This window comes from Anthonomus grandis, chromosome 15, assembly GCF_022605725.1.
Source record: "Anthonomus grandis grandis chromosome 15, icAntGran1.3, whole genome shotgun sequence".
NCBI lineage: Eukaryota > Metazoa > Arthropoda > Insecta > Coleoptera > Curculionidae > Anthonomus > Anthonomus grandis.
Genome location: NC_065560.1, coordinates 11,709,136 through 11,733,231, shown reverse-complemented (window position 1 = coordinate 11,733,231; position 24,096 = coordinate 11,709,136). Strand labels below are relative to the sequence as shown.

General features: G+C 33.2%; 1 protein-coding gene and 1 pseudogene across 33 annotated transcripts in view; both read left to right on the top strand.

The window, feature by feature from the left end:
* Positions 1-24,096, top strand: part of LOC126745035 (basement membrane-specific heparan sulfate proteoglycan core protein) — a 797,399-nt gene that overhangs the window by 571,382 nt on the left and 201,921 nt on the right. The gene's annotated exons all lie outside the window — the stretch shown is intronic.
* LOC126745037 (uncharacterized) lies at positions 1,494-3,764 on the top strand (annotated as a pseudogene).

Below are 24,096 nucleotides of genomic sequence, written 5' to 3'. Positions count from 1 at the left end.
ACATTTGGCGCAGTACAGTAGAGTGGTGGTTTAACTCTTGTTTGTGCTGGTGTGTTCTCGTTCTTGTATATTGCCTTCGCAGTCTTCGATTCTCCCTTATGCATTCCTGCAGCCCGATGGGCAGTGTTTCAATCGAGCCCTGTCGGACTGATTTCTCCACTGAGTTCGCGCTGTAGGCCTGCATGATGGATTCCTCAAAGATAGCTGCAGCATTATCAAGTTCTCCTTTTGTTTTAATTCTTATGATTGGAAAAGTGTTTTTAAGCACTTCTCTGAATCCTGTCCAGTTGGTTTTGGTTTTCGTTCTTATGAAGCGAGTACTGTTTCCTTGTCCAAATGTTAACTTGATAGGGTTGTGGTCAGAGACCCTTCGTTGACCGTTTCAATCTCGAAGTCCATTAAAATGATCTTCAAGATTGCAACGTCCAATACTTGAGGGTTCCCTCTGCGGGATAAAGGTTGAGTGGTCTGGGCCTATAACATAGGCTCGTTCTGTTTCTACGTAATTTTGAAGTCTGGCTCCATTTGGGCATTGGTAGCTGCTATTCCAGATAGGGGATTTGGCGTTGAGATCTCCTATAAGGATCTTGGGATTGCGTCCATTGAGTAGAGCTTGAATATCTGCTTCCTCAATTAGGCCTCTTGATGTTCTGTAAACTGTAGTGATTTCAATCTCTTGATTATTAATTGTCGTTTTAAAGTTGTTTGAATAGCCTGGGGTACATTTATACTCCACATGGGAATGCACGCCTACTACTGGCTTGGCAGTGCTTTGTACTTCGATCCGGCGCGCGCTGCTTCTAAAAATAGACCATTAGTTGATTAGAGTGATCGTTGCAGTGTGCGCAGACTTATTTACTGTTTTATTTATTTTAAAGCCATTGAAGTGTTTTGTTTTAGCAGTTAGTTTCGCGAGTTTTGTGGTATTTCGCTTTTTTAAAATTTAATCAAAAATGTCGAAAGGCCTTGGTGTTTTTTTTCATTTTCGAATTAGAACGGCTATTATATGCAGACTCCGATGATGAAATAGGGAAATTGACGTAATTTTTATATCTGACGATGAGGAAAGTGATGGGGAACCGGAAATAAATGACGAGGAGTCGGATCTTATTGAATGCGATAGTGACAGTCAAGGCACATCTGTGGAGCAGGAACAGCAAGAGTCTATGGACGGTGGAAATCTATTTTATAAATCTAAAGATGGTACCCAGTGGTCAAAAGTTATATCCTATTCTCAGACACGCAGAGGAGCTAAAGATATAATAAAGAATAAACAAGGTCTTATGTCTGTCTTTATGTGTAGTGGTCTATTTTTACCACTCCAAATTTTACTGAAACTGAAGCTTTTTTACTGTTCATGTCAGACAATATATTGAATATATTAGTAGTTCAAACGAATAGAAAAGCTAAAGAGGTAAGTTTCCTTTTTTATTGACCTTATTTAAAATTTTATTTGATATTATTTATTAGTATTATTAGTTTTCTTTATTTTACTGTTACTTAGTAAGAATTATTTTGCTATAATAATTATTTGTTATAATAATAATTTTGTTATAGTAATAAGACAATGGAATGAAAAATATCCACATAAATTGCAACGAACTTGGCAGCATACCGATTCTACGGAAATCAAGGCGTACCTAGGAATCCTGCTTATCCAAGGAGCGCTTCAAGCAACCAAGGAGCCCCAAAAAATGTTATGGTGATGTACAGATAAGAAATATGTCAGGCCTATTATTCCGGCAAGTATGTCATGTAATCGATTTCAGTTGCTTACAGCATTTATTCGATTTGACGACTATTCTACTAGACCTCAGCGTAAGATAAACGATAAATTGGCGTCAATTAGAGAAGTTTTTGATTTGTTTGTTCAGAATTGTATCATGGCCTATTCACATGGGTCACATGTTACTATAGATGAGTAACTTGTTTCCTTCAGAGGGAGATGCCCTTCGAGTTTACATGAAGAGTAAGCCCGATAAATATGGCCTTAAAATTTGGGCAATGGCGGATAGAAAAAATTCGTACAGTATAAATTTACAAGTTTATCTTGGTAAAATAAATAACAAACCAGAAAAAAATCAGGGCGAGAGAGTGGTTCTGGATCTTGTTGAACCCCTTGGCACTGGATATGGAGTAACCACTTATAATTTTTTTACAAGTCTACCACTGGCAGATAAGCTTGCTGAAAAAAACTTACCCTGTGTGGAACCCTCAGAAAAAATAAGTCATACATTCCAAACGAGTTGCAACCCAAATTATTTAGGCCTGAATTTTCTAGTATGTTTGCATTCACAAAAGAACATACTATTGTGTCTTATACACCTAGCAAAGGCAAAGCAGTTATTTTATTGTCTACGGAACATCATGATGATACTGTTGCAGATGAAAAATATAAGAATAAACCTCATATTATACTTCATTATAATGATATAAAGAGTGCTGTAGACACCACAGACAAAATGGTAAAGCAATACTCTGCTCGCAGAATTTGCAATCGATGGCCAATGGCAATTTTTGGCCAATTATTAGATATTGCGGTAATAAACTCTTTTATTTTAGGGGACAATAAGTATCCAAAAATCAAAAAATCTAAGGACGACCGACGATATTTTTTGCTTCAGTTAGGAGAATCTTTGGTAAAAGAATATATTGTACGAAGATATAATAACTTAGGACGCTTGAGCAAGATGCTAAGGCAGTATATGCGCGATGTTGTTCCAGACTTGGCGTCTCCTCCAGTTGAAAACCAAAATGAAAGACTTAAAAGTGGACGTTGTTATCTCTGTGATCGAAATAGAGATCGCAAATCTAGACAACTTTGCAAGGAGTGTCAAAATTTCGTATGCGCGGAACACCATGTAAAAGAAGTGAAGTGTGTTAGGTGCAAAGAAAATTACTATGTTTTTTTATAATTTGATTAGTTACAAGTTTATTTTATGTATTTGTATAATTAAAAACATGTAAATGTATCAGTAGTATCATTTTCATGATGGGGTACAAATGTACCCCACTTGGGACTTTACGTAACTTTTCTAACGTGGGAAGACGAAGGTTAAGTTAAGAAGGTAAAACATTGCTCAGTGAAAACCCTCACCTTTGTAATTTGACAGGTATAAATAGTTCGATAAAGGTACTAACCGCAACACTAGAGAAAAGTTATGGGAGAACAAGTGGGCACTATAAACGTTTTCGAATAACCGTCGAACTGAATTCTAAAAAGAATCATATTAGAAATAGCCCTTACAAGAATGCTGGTAACTATTTGCCTTGAGATTTTGTAATGACCAATATTCACACACATTATAACATTCTCCAAAGTGACCCTTTTACCCACATAAGTGTTATTTCTGTTTATTTTGTCATCTCCGAAGAACCTCTTTAAGACATAAAACTTAAAGAGTCTGACCGACAGCCCTTAACTTTACACTTAACATTCCCTTCGGTTATCATTGCCTTTTTCAAATATTTTTGATGAGTGACAAAAACCAGATAAAATATAATATAATAAAATAAATTCACGTCTTACATGTGTGAATCATTTTTTTCCAAATGATCTTTTTGGTACAAGGTTAATACTACATCGTCGTTTTCTGCATACACATCAGATTAAACCCACAATTACAAGCTTATACAAAGATTACAATTTATTTATCAACATAAGCGGCTTCTAAATATCAGGACTGGCTTTTTTGCAACGGCTATCAACTTTTATTGAATAAAATTAACAACAGCTTAGTTAAATATGATTGGCTTAAGCTGGAAAAAAAATTTGGTTGTCATTGATAGAGTTTTTTCTTTTACTTTTTCAAAGTATTATATCTGATTTTATATTATTAAAACAATATGTTAGGGCACTTCAATGCGGCTGCTTTCCCCAAATAACAGTTCACGAGAATGGTCATTAAATTCTGCAACAGCTACCATATTATAGAGAAAAATCGATATCCTATGGTGCAACCATGATGAATATCATTGGGTAATTACCTTTTTGCTATACTTTACAGCATGAAATGGTGTATAGGGGCATAAATACGATATGAGAGATTTTCTTTGTACATAGTTTCAATTAGATTCATATTATGACAAGTTTTATTATTATTGGCCATATTTTCTCTATATTGGCTGAAGTTTTATTTTAAGCATCTTTATTTTTTTAAGTGCTACTAGGCCTTGGAATTTCCCTTTTTTAATAAGGAATTAAAAATTGATCAGTATCAAAATTTTATTTTATGAAAAAACAGATGAGCTGACGTTATAGTAATTTTTATGTGCATTTTTTTTATATGAATTGTGATATAGTTTTTAGTAATGGAATTATTTCATTCCGTAGGGAGAATATGGATTCCTTAAATAGTTTTGATGTCATCTAAATGTAATCTACTGTAGTTTCTCCCGTGTATGCAAAACACCAACACAAATAGACGGGTCTAACTTTGGCGATCTAGGGTATCTGTCTGACTTTTCAATCTTTGCTGTTCAATTACCTGCAGAAATAGAAGGAAAATCTACACAAAATGCCTCAGGCCCCACTCTAAGTAATTAAGGGAGCTTAGAGTCTCCTATTGCCTCTCAGGTAAACATTCAAATACTGGAAAAATCCATTATTGGATGATTTGCTATAGGAATTAACGATAAAGAATACGTAGATCAGGTCTTGTCTACCAGAACGTCTTTTAAGAGACTCAAAACCAAGCAATGAGCACCTAAACTAACCCTAAAATATCCAAGTCAAGGTCAAAAGGCCTTAAAAAGTGTTTCTTAAACTATCTCAATGGAGTTAAGTGCCATAGTTAAAAAGCAAATGGTCAGACTTAAGAGTATATATTCGTTCTACATAGTTTTTAGATAATTTGAAAAAGACTACAGTGTGAACTTTGAGCTACTCAAAATGGTACTTCATTTTTGTTGAAGAGAAAGTGACCAATAAAAGCGCCAATCTAGCCTTATCTCATTATAAGTTCATCAAAACCAAAGCATCTTAGCTTTGCAAGAAGAAGATCATTTACACCATCAAAGGCTTTTAAATAATCTGTATAAATATTATCCTTCTGCAATCCATTCTCTAGCGCATCAATGGATAGTGTCCTGATACCACACAGTGAGTAATAACTCACTGTAGAACAGTCCGAAAAGAAACCTAAAATGTCACTCATTGACTAAAATGCCATTGCACTTAGCAGACAACTGGAAAGCTATCGTAAAAATAGTTTTGCATATATAAAGATTGTTGCATATATAAGATGGTGTTCTCTAAGCATTAAAATTTTCAATAACGTTATTGTATATATGTGATGGTATTTCATTGATGCAGCATCTAATTTCGACTTTTAGTGCTTTGATGGATGCAGACTTATTGCCATAAACCAGTGACGTCAGATAACCCCAGTGGCCAGAAGCTAAATGCGTTAAGTGCTAGCTAAATGCGGCAAGTATGGAGGCCAATTCTGGTCACCACTCAGGAGCAAACTCGTGCAAAATCGCCAATGTTTTACCAGTCATGTGGCACCATCCACGTACAGCTAAAACCACATGTCGTTCAGATCAATAGCTGCCAAATGAGACATAAGAAACTCATAACACAGTTTAGCACAATAACGTTCGCCATTCGCCGTTACTTCATTACCTTTTTCGTTTTTTAAAGAAAAACGATCCAATTATTTCTCCAGACCATAATGCACACCATAGATTGACACGTTGTGAATGCACTGCTTTCCGATGAATCACTCGTAGAGATTTTCTAAGCCTCAAATGCAGCAGTTTTACCTGTTGGTGAACTCTCCTCGCTGCCCATGATCTGTTGGCAGAGGTTGTAGAGCCACTTAGATTTTGTAGGCATGCAGCTGTACAATATACAAACCTCTACGAGTTCGTATAGTGCTTAACATCATTAACCGAACCAGTACTTTTGAATTCTTTAATTATTCTTTCCACAGTAGATGAATTAGGAATATTATTTCGACCGAACATTGGACCCACTTTACGAATAGTTGCAATTAGACTTTTACCATTTTGATAATTAGCGTGCTTGATGATCCATGTTTACTAACTGCCATCTGTATCACATAATCATGTGATGTTATGACTGTCAAACATGGCGCGCAATTTAAATCTCGCGTTCATATCGAAACATACCTATAGTTTTCAATGATCTCCTCATCTGCAGTCTTAAAAATTGGCACCACGTAACCATACCTCCAATAATTTGAAGAGTTAGGAATTTAGGAATAGATCGAACAACTTGGAAAAAAGGATTACAAGTCAGTTCTTCAAAAACGGATCTTATTTCTAGAGCAACATTACTGATCTAAAATGTTTCACAGATGGAATAGTGGGGAACAGGCATGGCATTCTTTAAAAACACCGACTCAAAAAATTGGACAAACAAATTGACTCCCTAACGGGCAACTGAAGTTTCTCTATTACCAAAATATATGTGATCAGAATACCCAGAAGACCTGATAACCTCCTTTGTGTGTTTTTAAGATAGACCATTTAGCACTTGTAGATTGTCCCCAACCCTGGATGTAGGACCTTTCCTTGAACGATCTATTATCTTGTTCAGAGTATCTTGGTGGTACGTGAAGAGGTGTTGGTGGTACCAGGCTGCATCTGGCATTTTGTATTACCCGCTAAAATGAATTCATGATTAGCGTATCTCTCAACCAGATTCATCATGTTCGAGCAAATTTCTATTATACTTAATACGGCCTCGAATCAAAATAAATGAATTGTCAATCGAGAATAAAGATTTCAATAAAACATCATTTAGAAACCATAAATATAATAAACACACAAAGAACTCATTTTCTCTGCCCTTAACGACGCTCTTCAGCCCTCAGTTTATTCTTTTTAAAGAGTTAATGATGTAAACTGAAACTGGCCCCTTCCCAACAAAAATAATTATTCGTTTTTAGCATGGAAATATATTTTTTTTAATTGAATCAATTTTCGACAACTTGATATCTTTCTGGTTAGACTTTTTATAACTTTATTTTTCTTTTGTTTCGAGTTCCAACCAACGGTTTCCTGTTTAAATATTACTATGCAATCAGTATTGCAATTTGTCAGTCGGTAGGCCATTAATCACACTGCTGGAAAAATAAATATGACATTCAAATTGGCATAAATATGACCTTTGTTAATATATTTAACTTTAATTATAGAAGAAATTTACACAAAAAAATTTTAAACCACACTGTCCTTCAATTGCATTTAAATCACATCACACTAATGCTAATCACTTGTGATGGTAACAATTTTATATAAGGAAAAAATATATATTTTTAATAATTCAGTTGTGTTAGAATATAGTAAGGATCATTAACTGTCATAAAAGACTTATGGATTATGTCACTTCATAATTATTATCGTTAGGATAAACACCCGAGCGCGAGCGTTGCAATTATTTTTTTAAACGTGATTTCATTGGTGAAGTCATCCGATCGGGTGCAGTTTCATTAAAATAGGTACTAAGTGTTCTAATTTATCGTTTAATGAGTTCGTTAATAAACGTTAGACACTTACAGAGTTTAACAACGTAAAAAAATTAAATACGTTAGATGTTGAAGGTCGATTTAACAGATTATTTCAAGGCTAATATTAAGGCAAGGTTGATAAATTTTTAACTCTGAAGTGTTAAATAGTATAAATAGAATGGCAAGGAAATTTTTATTTTAATCATTAGTTTTCCTCAAGAGGGAAGATTTTTATTTCACCAACGCACATCAATCTGAGATACCATAGGAATGAATTTATATTTATATTAAAATCTAGCTTCAGAGACATATTGTTATTTGCCAGTTTGGCTGATCTAGTAATAAAAGTATTGTACTTAATATTTGCTCTAGAGAAAGGTTAACCTGGTATTTATTGTTGGTATTGCTAGATCTATTTAATACTGGGGAATCCTCAGAAGCAGTCAGAATATTATACAAGTTCTTTAAATCTCTTTGCTTTCGACTAACAACCAGAGGATGAAGAGAAAACATCTAATCATAGAAGTTATTAACAGTTTAAATTTTGGATTTAAATGCTTAATATTTAAGGACTCTCCTTTTCACCTGTTTCAACCTGTGAATATATACTGATGAGTCCAGACTAAAGAGGCATACTCCAGCAAAGGTCTGATTAAAACAAGCACGCGAATAGAAGGGATAATTGTAATATATTTGGTATATCTCCTGAATGAAAAATACCTGTCATTTTAAGGGCTTTTAATACAATCTCAGATAATGAAATTCAAATGATACAGAGGAGTTAAATACAACTCCAAGATCCCTAATTGTTGTCATATTTGACAAAGCTATTGCGCAATACCTATGGAAATATTGCAGTTCTTCTACGCTTGGAAAAGCAAATTCTATGGCTGAATTCAAATGCATGTCATTTTGAAGGCACCACTCTTCCAATCTGGCGAGATTCGACTATAAATTGACACAGTCATTAAGGCAGGAGGTAGCTAGAAAAGATTTCAGGTCATCTGCAAAACATAAGAATCTAGAATAATAAAAATATGCGTAAATCACGTTCATAAAAAAATTAAAACGGTTCCAAATGTGAACCTTGAGAAACACCTAGTTCTAAGGATATAAAGCATAAAACACAAATATATAGAGAAGTGGTGGTTGCATACAAACTGCTCGAAATTCTTCTGACAAATTTGCTAGCGTCTTCCGCTTGGCAACGAAAACTATTGAAACTAACTTGACAGTTGACGTACTTAATTGGACCAATCACAATAGTAGAAAGGCGTGGCCAAATTAAGGCGGAAAATTCAAATTTCACTTAATGAGATATCTCATAATTTTTTAATTTAATCGCAATATCCAAAGCAAACACCTAATCAAAAAGGTTACCTTTTAAGACTCAGTTAGCATCAGGTATTAATAAGGATAAAATAAAACTCTTCAGATTTATTTTATTACAGATCTAATTAAGTTATTGTACTGCAATAATCACTTAATAATAGTGTACAACATATCACCGATTCAAAATGGAAATCAAACAATGCTCATTTTTAATAGATTTATTATTTAATTTTTCTGAAAAATAATTAAAATAACTTAAAATTATATGCAATAATGCATTATAACAGATATTTTATAAATTAGAATTAATCTAAAAAGCTTAAAAGTATTTTGTTAGTACTGAATTATGCCAACTCAAACAGATTAGAAAACACTGAGAAGATTTTTGTTATATTCTGATCATACATGTAAAGACATTACGTAAAGGTAAATAATATCTCTATTTTACTAACACAAAAAGATTCTATAGATAATAATACATTAATAATAAATGTTTTTTATTTACAAAAATATAATAGATAAAATATTTATAATTGAAATACAAAACTATATATGGAAATAAAAGGCCGAAAAATTCAAATTTCTGCAGTGCAAATTCTAGTCTTAGGAATATTTATAAAGTATAGAATTGAGCTAGCAGACATTAAGGTAATTCATAAGTTTTCGGATAATACTTAACACTAAAGACATAACTACTAACATTCATGTACTTAATTTACGGAAGTTAAAAGAATACATAATCTTTAATACTAAAATTAATTGAAAAACAAAACATGCTAGACCTCAAACATCTCCAATTCAAAATCAACTCTTTCAAAATGAAAGCGTATAACACATACATACTATATATTTGTAGGTATCTCATAATACTAACAACATTGGAAGTTCTAACTGTAATATTGAAAAAAAAACATAATTAAAAGATAGAAAAGCCTTTCATTTACTCTAATTCGTTCTGGGTGCTCAGCTCTCATAGTCTCTATAACTGTGTTTCCTCTCACAGGAAGTGGTATAATAGGACCATGAAATAAAACCATTAAATAGGCAGTGAGTAGTAGCAGCAAACCCTATAAATACATTCTCTAAATAATTCAAGTGAAAAAAAAATTACAAAATTAATTTTTAAATAAATATGTATTCTAGTATAAAGCCTGCGTTAATCAACCTGATGCAAATTTCATCATATACTGTAGTAAATATTTATGTGAATTTAATACTCATCTTATTAATCGATAAAGATTCAGATACAGAGTAGTTTTTCGTTGAATAAACAGTTTTAAAGAAATTAGGTCGAGACCAAAAAAACAATGTTTATCATTATAGAAGATTTCTGAAACTAAATCACCACTGAGCTATCAAAAACTAGCATAGTCGCCTAGTGTTCACATATAATTAGACTTCTTTATGTAAATTATCAAATTTTTAGGAGTTAGTGAAACCATCTTGGAAAATATGCTCGCGTGCCATCCATTTTAAAAGTACTGCAATATGCATCTATCATAAAAAAAACGCTTAACATAATATCAACAGAATTATGTTAAATGAAGTACATAATTTCAATGAACCTAATAAATAAGCTCATTAATTAGGTAAAAAAGTGCTGAAGTAAATAGTAGTATAGATAACAATCTGGAATCTTCATTGCGCCAGTATTTTGTTGGCCATATTATTATGCAACTGTGGTATAAATAAACTGCATCTGTGTCCCCTGATTATATGAGTATCAAAGTTATTATTACTATTATTAACGAGAAACCTGCATATACATATACGGTTGGAGTATTATTGAGAAACATTTGTTTTGGTATGAACTCCATTAGTTTTGAAGTGTTGACATCAATAGAATTTTATGATTTCCTCAAGACTTATTCAACTTTTTCAGATATTAAGTCTCTTCCATAGGATTTTAGTGCAAAGCTCAACGGTACTCATTAGGGTGATAAATATAATATTAACTGCATGTATAGTAATTGAATTATTCCTTTTGCTAATAACTGATTTATGCTAATTTAAATATTTTGCTTTTGTTCACTTATTCTCAAACACATAATATGGAAATTTAGGAGCGTTAGTTCATTAGAAGTAATAATAAACTAGTTTAAATAAACTATTTGGCACATAAAGCAGGAATTTTTTAAGGTAATGAATTGTATAATAATAGCACAATATAAGTAAATGTCCTTTGAAAGAGAGTATTTTCATGACATTGTGACCATTAAAGTGAATTTTTTATTAATGCCAATATTGGAATAAATATCCAACAGGTAAGATTTAGGTGATAAATTGGCACTAATTATTTTAAATAGAAAAGTAGCAAAATGTAGTGATTTTTACGAATAATTTCGCCAGTTAATTTTCAAGTAATTTGTAGAAATTTGGTCAGCAAGTCCATAAACACATGAATCCCATGCGACGCACAGTGTGGCCGTTTCATGATCTAGGGGGACTTAATTAAAGCAATTGAAAAATTAAACTTTCCTTTTGCTTACGAAGTAGAATCGGGTTTTTTAAATTATATATATTATGTTTTAGAAATATCTATTCTAGTAATGTTTATATACATGGTGTTTTAATGATGCCCACCCAGTATATTATTTAGGGTACATAGATTTAATTCGAGTTTTTATCATTTCTTTTTTATTCTGTTAATATGTTGGAAGGAATATTAAAATGTTGAAATTAATTTGAAAAAAGCAACACATTTTCAGGGTGGGTCCACCCCTAAAATTTAAATAAAAATTGGATTTGTTATAATATGTAATTTATTTTAGGACCCAAAAATATACAGTACCTACTTATACAAAATTAAAAAAAATAAATAAAAGTAATCACAATTATTTTTCCCCACCATTAATAAAAAATAAAGGAAAAAAATAGTAAAAATACATATTCATTTATTTGGGAAATTTAAAAAACTTTTCTTTTATTTAAAGAAAACAGCTTATTAATTATTAGAGAGTGTTTAGCCTTTAAGCAACTTCTCTTTTAAACTACTTATCATTTTTTTTTAGCTTAAAATAAATAGCCTGTAACAAAAGCCTCTTTAAAAATCGGAAACTTGGCAATTATAATATTTTAATTACATATAGGAGTTGCTACTAGCTTAAAAGTCAGAATCATCCTCACTACTGCTGTTTTTTGTTTCATTAAATTAACATCCGTATTGGATTCTGGTGTCTCAAGCAATGACAACACATCCCGACTAATTTCTCCTCGTTTTTTTGATGGATTTTTACGAAGACTTGCTAAATATGGATCAGAGGATACAAGTAATCTGTGAAAGAGATCTGTATTGGTGTTAAGCCTTGAATTTTTTCTAGTAAAATGTTCGCGATATTTTCTTTGGTCTTTATTTCTTGCCTCCTGGGCTTCTTCTGAAAGCTGCCCTATTGGAACAATGGAGGAAACAATAACATCTTTTCCATGGAACAGAACTTTGTGTACGGTAGTAGGCATGTAATACCAAGAATATTCACTTATATAAAGATTCCTTGTATCCTCTGCATATTTACCAAAGGCTTCCGGATTAATGGCAAACCCACAATTTATTGTTTCTAAAATAATGTGAAACCGTTCAATAAATTCTAAGTTGATGCTTGTAATATCTGACGATTTTTCCGCATGTCTAAAAAATCGTCGGGAAGTGTTGCCATCATTTGTATTACCTGCCTGTTGGGTTGAAACATCTACCAAAAAACCCATTTCATTTCGAAATCTTTCTTGAATGTGTTTCTTTCGGTCCCCCACTTTTTTTTTATTTTCTCTATCTCCTTTTACTTGCCAAGTTTTAATATCGATTTTATACGCTATATGCAAGATAATATTTGGGGGATGCACCACACAAAAAACAGCATTGTGAGGATGAACATGACGATAATGCGGAGCAAATTTTGCCATCAATCATGGACAAATGAAAACTAGGTTTAATTAAAATATTATTTGCTTCCCTCTCTAACATAATTGAACTAAGAGTTTTTATTTTTGCTTCCACTTTTTGCACTTCAACTGTGATCAGATCGGAGGTTTATTTGGCGTATATCAATTTAATTGGTCGGCAATATCTCGTTAAGGAAGGTGCTTTCTTTTGCCAGAATATTTTTCATTGCCTTGTTCTTCAAAATAAATCTGGATTGGCACTAAAGAAATGCCAAAAAGGTTTTCATCTAATGAGGTCTCTTCAGAAAACTTTTGTTTATACCTCTTTTGCTGTGACCCATCGCAGAGTAAAATTTTTTGAGAAATCAATAATAAAAAAAGTTTCCCATTGCAATAAGTTGTTGCAAACTCTTTGTTGGTCTCTGTAGAAAACAGCAAAAAGTAGCAAAAGTTTTTTATAGAGTCCTTTATTATAAACTAGGTTGAACTTTTTAAGCCTTGTTTGATAACCATATTCAACCATATAAGAAACGTTTTTAAACTTAAAAAGAAAAAAAAAATCAATTGTTGGGCAATATTTATAAATCTCGTTGAATAGAACACAACGAATTACTTTCCAAAAAAAAAGTATTGTCCGTACATACCTTAATTATTATTCTTCTTAACCGTATGAAACACTTTTCACAAAGATGCACCAGTTTAAAAAGACAGGACAAGACTTGTACCTCTGTATAAAAATCAAAAACACAGCACATATTTTTATCGGAATTTGCTTATCTTTTTCTTGGATCTTAAAAGTGTTTTTTTTTTGTTGATAAATTATAATTTATGAGGTATTTGGCTATCAATATTTAATATTGTTATCTTAAATTTCGAGCAGACTTAACATTTAAAAAATAAAACTTACTTAAAAAATATGCTTGTTTTACAATACTTTAAGTTTTCGACATTTTCTTAGAAACCCTTTCGTTCTTCACTTCATTTGAGGCAATATTGCTTTGAGGTTTCTAGGTCTTCATTCATATATTCTTGAACTTTTGAAGAGCTTTGAAAGAGCCTTAAGTATGTTTGAATTTGGTTTGAGAATCTGTTATCAGAAAAGATTTTTTAAACACGAAATAATAGTATTGGTTGTTACTCGCTGAAGATAAAAAATGCCAACTTCGTTGCTAATAGAATACGGTTGACGTGTCTGAGGCGTTTGAAAAGTCCAAGAACACCAAAATACTATTTAAGTTTTATGGTGGACAGATGGCATCGATAACATTGGTAAGAGCTACAAAAGTGCTTTAATTCTCTCTATCCACATTCATTATGCTTATATATTTTTAAATTTATTATAGTTGTGATCCTACATTTTTTGCTTAAATATTTTAGCAAGAAGATGGTAAATTACTAATTTTTCTAAGATCATGTTAAATAAAAAGGTTGAACGTTGGTGATTGTACTCTAAATTCTAATAAATATAAAAAATAAAAGAAAAAAGTTTAAAATATCTTTTTTCCGTTATTCTGGAGATTTAAAATCACACAGGTTCCTCTTATTTGTTGATTTGGATACCTTTTATTGGCATTGTTCTTCATACAAATTACACATTATCCATTTTGTGACGTCATGAAACCCGACTCGTATATATTTAGTCCTGTTTTAGAGACATTAATCGTCTCCCTTCATTTCGAAATTTATTATCTATAATTAACTTGCGGTATCTTCACAATAAAAACGTGCAACTGAATTCATGCAATACCTATTAATAAGTATCTATTTTCTCGCCGACCCACGCGTTTCTCAATGAATATAAAAAGAATCATAACGTACATTTTTATACCAGATGTATAAAAGTAAGCTAATTACAGACAATTACAGACTAATGATTAATATTATAGGAGTTTATAAGTGATAATTGAATAGTTGTTCTAAACGGTTGATAAATTTTAAATATTTCTTTAAAAATAATCGAAGTTTTCGTTTTTGACTTGACGCTATGAAAGGATTCTCCATAACACATGTATCGATAAAGTATACGAAGACTCTTATCCAGTTATTCAGAGTAAAGCGTTATTAAAGACAGTAAATATATCTCTAAGCGGTCTAACAAACTGACTATAGCCTAGGTACAAGAACTTAAAGGCTACCAGTGTAATGAGGTAGAGGATAAATTACCTAAAGAAGGCCCAATTCGTAAGTTAAAAGGCCCAGCCATATTGTGGTGCTCCAAAAAGCTTTTAATGGTTCTTGCAATCTACAGACGTGCATAACTACCTTAGAAGATTGAAAAGCTTAGACTTTATAATATCATAAAAAATTGTCATTTATTTTGAATAACTCTATAATAAAATCAGTATTTAAAGTTAAATGAATGCAAATAAGGTATTTTAGAGAAAAAGGTCAAAACGCCGCTGGCTCTCATTGTTGATCCGTTCGACACAAGGAATCTTTACCAGTGACGTCGTCAAAAAATATTTCCATGATAAGTATTTTAACGTACTTCATTAGAGTAAAAGTACGTATCTAATAAAAAGCATTTTTATGGAAATTAAATTTTTAGATTTCTCAACACGTTTTTATTTAAACCTATTTTTATGATCCCCTATTCTACGTTTATGATGACGGTTCTCCCTTGATATGATGTTATGACAGTATTGATATTTACTTACGAAAAAATTGACTTGAATCACTATTTTTCCATGTTGCGGCACAAATGGCCTTTAAAGTTTTTACCATCCTAATAGTTCACAAAAACACTTAAATGAGACCTTTTTCCTTTTTCAACCCAAAACTGAAGAAAAAACACAGAGCTTCATAAATGCCTAATGTAAATACAAGCCGTTTGACGAGATGACATTTCGTAAGATAACATCAGCTTTTGCTTGCTGTGTTGCCATTCCAACCGTACCGTAGCATTAAGTCAACAGTGACTGACTAGAATTACTTTCATGAGATAGTACTGGAGCTCTAAAGAGACGTCTGGCATAAAGAGCAGTAAATAATGCCATGAATATCTAATGCTCACTTCTTACCTCGTCAGAATGTCTGAAGGCGAATAAGCCTACAGTCATGTTTAGGTTCTGTTGCTCTTGTGGAACTAGTATGTTTTTTTCTCACATTAGCAGTTTCTTTGAATCTCTTGATAGCTTACATGTCGCGAATGTTCATACCAACAGCTCGTACCTGTATAAACCCTAAATTTTATACAGTTCTTATGAGCCACAATCAGAACTTGGATTACTAAGAGGATGCTGGAGTCCAAACAAGCACCTGAGAATCCTAAGATATCCTATTAGATAAATTAGATAGATTCTGCCAAGAAGAGTAAGGTAGAAGAAGCCAACTATCATGAACTGGTCAAAAATAGTTTAAACTAATCTGCTAGACATATTTAATGGCTTAATAAATTGGAAAATAAAAAAATTATTCTTGTGACCTAAGAGGAGAATGTCAGGCCTGCAAGATTCTTTAACCTTTTGGAAATATTCCAATCCAATCTTTTAATGAAGTCGCAGAATACAGATATCCTTACTTTCAGAGGTGAAAAACTTATCGGGATTCAATAAGCAAGTCAAATTAAATATTAATTTAAATATTTTAGAATGAAAGCGTTAATATATGAGGAGGAATTATCAGAATATACTCATAATCATGCATTTGTTAAATAAACAAAATCTGGATTTACGAAATAAAACTAAATTAGTATATAGAAGCTTTAAAATAACAAGACAATAAGAGAACATACAATCAGATATCATTATTAAAAAATTCTTGCGGAGGAATCACGGTAATATATTCTTAAAAGCTTCTTCAAGTATTTTCAAAAATGTCCAGTAATATTAAAAGTTTTGTTTAGTGCCGCTACCGACAATTATAATAATAAAATCTCATTATAATAAAAATTCAAAAAATATATTTAGGGTGTCAGTTTTAAAATTTCTAATGCAAATATCTCTTGAAACTAAAAAGGTCAGAAAAGCGCAATTTGGTACAAATGTTATACAGGTAGAGAGGAACTAGAACTACTATATTTTGGTTAGAGGGTGAATCACCCCTTGGGCTCGATACATCACAACCTTAAAATTTTAAATAGCAGCCCTTTTGTCATACCCTTGAATTGAATTGTCGAAATAGTAGGCTGCCAAGGCAGTTGTGCATATACATAGGTCTCCTGATGGACCCGTCATGCCCTACCGGCGGTTACCAGAGCCCAACGGCCTTAGAGAAACCGATAAGGCTCTCTGGTCTGAAGGACTTAGTCGCTCGTTACACTGAAAGTGTTACCCAAGTATTTGAAGCTGGCGCGCGTGAGTGCTGGACACTCCCTTCTCCTGGGCAGACCCTTCATTGACGCGACCGCAACGCATTTGGCGATACCAACTATGAGTTCCGGCCCCATCGGCACATTCGCGGATCCCAGTCTGGCAAGAGAGTTCGCCTCCTTATTACCTGTATGGCCTGCGTGGCCAGGAATCCAGACGAGCTGGACCCTGCATCCAACCTGTACAAGTTTTTTCAGGACTTTTATGCACTCTAGTACAAGCTTGAAGCTTACCTTTGCGGCCGTAATAGCCTTAATGACAGCTCTGCTGTCCGAGCATATTGATACGACTGTATTGCGGTGTCCGCAGCTTAGGATTTTCTGTCCGCATTGGGATCTAACTTGATTCCCAGAAATCGAATTGTCCTGGAGTAATGCAGCTGCACGCCACCTAGAGATATAATAGGGGGCGTGCCAAAGTTACGTCTCCTCGTGAATAGTAGGAGCTCTGCTTTTTTGGGGTTAATCCTGAGACTCCCCGAGAGGCACCATATGTCCACCATACGCAGGGCTCTCATCATAGGTCCCCGCATTGAGACGGCGTCTTTCCCTGGGCAAAGGATTACCAGATCATCAGCGTAGGCCTGTGTGTATAGGCCAGCATTGTTTAAAAGATTTATCAGGCTGTCGACCACAAGGCACCACAAGGTAGGGGACAATACTCCTCCCTGCGGGCAGCCTCTAGCCGCCAACGTTTCTTCTCGACAATCTCGTTGTTGAGGTGGGCAGATACATGACGTTTCGGGAGCATGGCCTCTATCCAGCTAACCACACAGGGTTCTGAGCCGCGGCTCTCGAGTGCTTGGCAGATTAATGCGAAAGGGGTGTTGTCGAACGCCTCTTCAATGTCTAGAAACGCACACAGACAGGCCTTGCCACTACCCAGAGCATCCTCCACCTTCATTATTTGTCATACCCTATTAAAGACCTTTTGGAGTAGTATTCACCGGTACAAGAATTTTTTCTAATTCTTATACAGGGTCAAAGAAAGGTATAAGTTAAATAAAACCAGCTCTATTTTTATGAAGTCTTATTTTAATTAATTAAATGCTCATGATGCATTCCATTTTACGCTATGCAAAAGTATAATCTATTTTCAAACTCATTTCATACATTCTAAAACACTTTTCGTGTAATAGATGCACATTCTGTATAAATTCGTAGCCGAAGATAATTGAGTGAAGCTGGTTGCGCTTTAAACACAACAGCTTTTAAGTGACCCCAGAGAAAAAAGTGAGCGGTGCTAGAGCTGGTGATCTCACCGGCCATCCTATTGGACCTCTTCTTTCCATCTACTTATCTGCAAATGCAATCATGTAAACATTGCCTTACATGAGAGCAGTGGAATGGCGCTCCATCTTGTTGAAATTTCATAAATCATCGCTTAGGTTCCTATCTCCAAAAATAGCCTGATTTTTAATTACTTAACAATTTTCGGCTGAATGGTGGATTCCAATATTTTCAAGTAAGTTTCGCCATTAAGGTTACCATTAATAAATAGAGTCCCGACAATAGTATCACCCAATATTCCCGCCCAAACATTAATTTTTTTTTAATTTGCATTTTGTATGGATGAAAATGCTTTAATTAAAATACCTGACATATAGATTCATGACTTTCTTGTTTCATGAATTCCTGTTATCGCTAAAGCTTGACGTAGAGACGATGTAAAATTCATAGCAAAATGTCCTTCTACTTGTACTGTACTTTGTTTTCCACCGATCCTGTTTCTTCAAATTTCAGAATTAGTTGCCTCACGTAAGCATGACTTAAATTTTCCCCAGTTTTTTAAATAACGCAGCAGTCCTTAAAGCACAATGATTTTGTGAACCATAAATATAAATTATTTAAATTCTTTCAGCCCTACTGTAAACCACTGAAGTATTTGGGTGAGTCGGTGAAAAGTGACAAGACGATATACAATATAAATATTTTATTAAACTAGGTATAAACACCTACTTTCTGGTAGGGCCTAAAACCTGCATTCTTACTTAGTAAACGAACTAATTATTATTACTTTTGACTTTTTTTACTGTGAAGTACAATCCGACACACTTGATTTAAATTGGACATTAGCAATCCAGAAAAAACAGATGACGTGACTCACCGTATAACCAAAATATGGTGATTGTAGTAGTTCTCCTTACTCGTATACTATTTGTACCAAATTGGGCTTTTTTAACTTTTTTAGTTTCAGAGATATTTGTAACAATGTTTTAAAATTAATATGTCTTATTCGGTACTGATCGCAATAAGTCGATTGAAATGAATTCGTTAGTATTATTTAAATCAGGAAAATAAAATGAATAAAATATTTACATTTTTCGACTGCTGCCATTTCTAATTACGGATGAATAGTGATAAATGACGAGAATTCAGATGGCTTGCGATAGTGCCAATGTGTCCTCGATTTTTTATCAATATGAGTGAATTATAATTCGATTATTATATAAATAATGCAATTTTTTCTCTATGACATATTACTGTCTGACAATCCTATCTGTGGCTACGAATGCAATCCCACGAACATTTTCGACGTTGACGAATTTAATTACAAATAAGCAACTGAGCTGGGCGGGAAGTCATTTTAATTTAAAATTTAATGGATGGTCAGTATTTTCATCAACAACTTTATAAAAATACCGCTAACATTAATTAAATAATCAATTTATATAAGTTTGCTTATATTGATTACATGTGGTGAATTGGTCAAAATCATCTACAGTTATTAATTCTCCAATTTTTTTAAACGAGTTACAGACGAGACGCATAATTTTGTAGGGATCGTCCATGATTTCTAGATGTTTCTGGGTCTCAGACAGACATTTATGCCGGTTTAAGGGCCAAACATCAATTTTTTGACTTTCTACCGCAATTTGTATTCCAGTAATATTCAGGATCATCTAAAATTATTAATTTTGCAACGTATTTAAACGAATAACAGCAGCGGAATAACCGCGCCTAATTGATTGCTATAAAGAAATGCAGCTAACGATTGGAGAAAGATCTTGGGTGCCTCCACATAGCATTTGGTTACGTCTAAAAATATCGACTAACCTTGAAGAAGTTAGTAGCTGGTTTTTGCCATTTCCTTGAGTATTCTCTTGAGTTTTTATGTTTAGTGCTATATGACTAAAATGGCCACTATACACATTATAAATACAGGATGTTTTACAACTAATGCCGTGCGATATTTTTGCTGCAGCTATCGGCATCCTTTAGCTAATTCACTATATAATACATATTTTGGTAAGTAATTTTAAGACATGCGCGCAACATGTTCTGTTTATTAAATAATGCTCTTATTTACACTAATAGCCTTCAATTTATTAAGTCTTTACTAAATTACTACCTCTTTTGTCCTTACTTACCTCGAAAACTGTGAAACTTTTCCAAAAGTATAGAAATAAACTAGATTATAATGGGCTATTTGCTTAGTCTCATTAGAACTACGACTCTGCAAAAATGTGAACAGGTAAAAATCATTAAAATTTTAGTTTTACAAATTATTCTGACTATTTATAGGGATCTGTCAATTAGACGACCAGGCAGTCATATAAAGATTAAAATTACGTAAACCTCTATTTAAAACTTTGAGGCCCATTTAAGAAAGACGGTCTGTGGTATTAATCATCCAATTAAACAATTTAAAAATAAAGAAAAGGTCAGTATTTTCACGTGTTTATGCCAACGTGGTATTTAGAAAAGTCAGAGCCAATTTTATATACAGCACCTCTTAATAATTATTTTTATATATCATATATATTGAATTTTTTTATGGGAGACCAGGCTACTGAAGAAAATTTAATATTTGTTCTAAACAAGGACACACAAAGGAACCTATGAACGTTAATCATTCAATACTCTAGGTAAAGTTATTTTAAAAGTATGATGCACGAAACTCTGAATGATGAAAAAAATCTCTTTTTCCAAGATTATGTATACAGGGTGTTTCAGAACTATGGGATCAAACTTCTAGGGGTTATTCAGTGCAACAGTAGAAAACATTTGAGTATAGGGGCCCATGTCCGGAAAAGTGTCATTTCGGCACTACAGCCCTAAAACGCATTAAAATTTAGAAACGATACGATGAATTGCTTAAATATGATTTAATGCATTTCAATTTTACCTTTATTTATTTGTAATTGATACAAATGTTACCGGTGCGGCGCCTGTGTATTGTTATCTTTAAAAACGATAACAGAGATTGTTTTTTGTAACTGCATTCCATATCTTCTTCATCAAATCGCTGCACAAGCAAATTTCTTATGCTATGTTTTATGGAATGACGAGGCCTCTTTTATAGCTTCTATCGGAACGGTTAACAGGACCTAACTACTGGCATTACTTGAATGAAAAATGTTTCAATAAACGTTCGACAGTAAATGTGGTCACTTTACTATACAAGTACGTGAGGATTTGGGCACCAATGGATTGCCAGAGGTGGATCAGTTTCTTGGCCTCCTACGTCACCCGATCTAACTTCACTAGATTTTTTTCTGTGGGAATATGTAAAGTATTTGGTCTACGAAACTCCAGTAGAAATAGAACAAAACTTAATTGGACGACTTAGCATTTAAAATCATTCAAAACGAATATCGAATTCTTAGTCAAGTCATGTGAGACCTTTAAATCATTTAAGACATTTTGAACAATTATTATGTTACAGAATGCAAAAATTAAATGCATTAAATCCTATTTAGGCAATTTATCGTTATTCTAAATTTTAAGGCGTCTTAGTGCCATAGTGACACTTTTCCGGATATGGGTTCCTATACTTAAATGTTTTCTACTATTGTACTGAATAACCCTTAAAAGTTTAATCCCATAGTTTTGAAACACCCTGTATATAGGCTTATAATATGATATTCTCAGCACTGTTAGGCATTCCTTTTTTTGCAGCGTGACAAAAGTAGACTTCATTTAGTCGTGTGGTATTCTTTTTGAGATACATAATATATAAGATTGCACAAATCAGTGAAAGCCTGGACCACACTATCTTCTGCTAGTTTAAGAATATGAATATGGATATAGTTAGCCTGCAGTTCTATTATTTTTTGACTAACGGATGCCCTCTATAATTTCCTCTTTTAAGATATTTAGATCAGTACTCGCCTCTTTAGAGCCAAGTTGTTCAGGCTTGCAATTTCTGCGTTGTATTTCTTATGACGGTGTTATCGTCTTTGATTTACTTGCCATTTGAATGTTTCCTGTTCGTTTTCAGTATTTTAACAAGCTTTTTAATAATTTCTTTTATTTTCTTGTGTAGGTTGAATGAGCCATGCTTGCTCTACAATTATTCCATGTTCTGATACTTACCATCGAACTATTCTTTCTTCCTGTGATTCTACACTTCTTTGAATTTTTTGGTGGTTGGCTATGTAGCGATCAATTATTCAGTTTATATTCCCTGCGTTGGTCGATTAGGTTTAGAATATCGTCCGTCATACATTTTATATGTAATATGTGCGATACTCAATGTGCCTAAGATACAGTACCTTACTTTTGTTTTAGTTGTTCTGAGACCATTGTTTGCATAACAGGATCTCTAAATTTTATTAGATCATACCTGAGTCTAATTCTTCTCTTTAACGTTTTTAATTTAACTTTAATTCGTGCAACCAAAATACTGTGATCGGATCAGGTTCTAAACGTTTTTGCTGATTTGCAACTATATTGAAATCGGTTGCTGATTAAGATGATCACCTTTGCTCATTACAAACTTTTAGCCCGAAATCTCCAGCCACTGCTTCTGCTCTTCCCCGATCGATCTTGACATTTAAATCTTTCATGGTTTAATTATTACTCCAATTTACTAGAAATGAAACTTTTTTGATCCTCTAAGTAGAGATGTATAGCAACATTTAGCTCTAATCCAACATTATTCTTTAATTCATTATTCGATTGATAAAATCTATTTTTAGTTGTATAGGATATTAAGATCTATTTGAAGCCTATCAACACTTACATGTACATTTTTAGAATAACAGCAAGCAAACGTACTTACACAACTATCACTGATTGCATCAGCACTGCCATTCATAAGCAAATTAATGAGTAAAGGGGCACAGTGAGAATTTTGAAGTTTCGTTGGGATCTTATTAAATGGTTCGAAATTTTTCCCAGAAGGAAGCCTGACTGCACATATTAAACTAATAAACAAATTTACCAGAATCAGAAAACCCATAATTACTTATGGAGCAGTGGTATGGCACGATAATACGATCCTAAGCATCAAAGAAGGAAACTTCAGAAAACAGGGTCTGAAAACGTACCCAACAGCTTCACTAGAAGTCATACTTGATCTTAAACCTCTACATCTTTTAATAGGCGCCAAAGGCATTTTATTCAGATTATCTTCAATAAGAATGGCGAATAAGGACTTTATCGTTCAGAGAGCGTGTGAATCTTGACACAATGATACGATGTATCTCATTATTCCAAATTTCTAAAAATGACGTAAGAAAGGAGGATCAGTTTGAGAAAATCTTTTTTATCACAAAAATAGGTAGCAGATAAGACTAGGAAGTGTGTATTTGAGTGTTTGGACCTCACACCAAATACTCAAATACTTGGAGTTTCTATGTTAACACACCAGTGTCATTTAAGCGGCAATGTACGCAATTGAAAGATTTGCAAACTGATTCTCGAAAGAAACTGATCTCAGGCAGGACATCGATAGTCAAGCGGCCCTTAAACTCAAAAGTCGTAGATGGAACGCCACTGGTTAGAAAAGTTTAAAGAGACTTAGGAGAAAAAAAACAACATTACTTAATATGGAACTTAACACGAAAGGGGTTGCGCGCTGTCTATTGATTAGTTTTAGCACTTATGTATAATAAATGTAATTTATAATGTAATATTTTGGTAACCAATAAACGTATTATTAATATTAATATTTTTATTATCAGACCTCAGCCTTTCTGCGGCATATTCAAAAGCTTATAACATATTTTGCTGTCTCTTATTTTAAAATATATATGCTATCTAATAAATAATTCTGTATTTTCTTCTGAATGGAAACGGAATGATTTTGCACCAATACCGAAAATGAATTGTAAACTATGATTTTGAAATATAATGTCATGCATTAGGTTTACA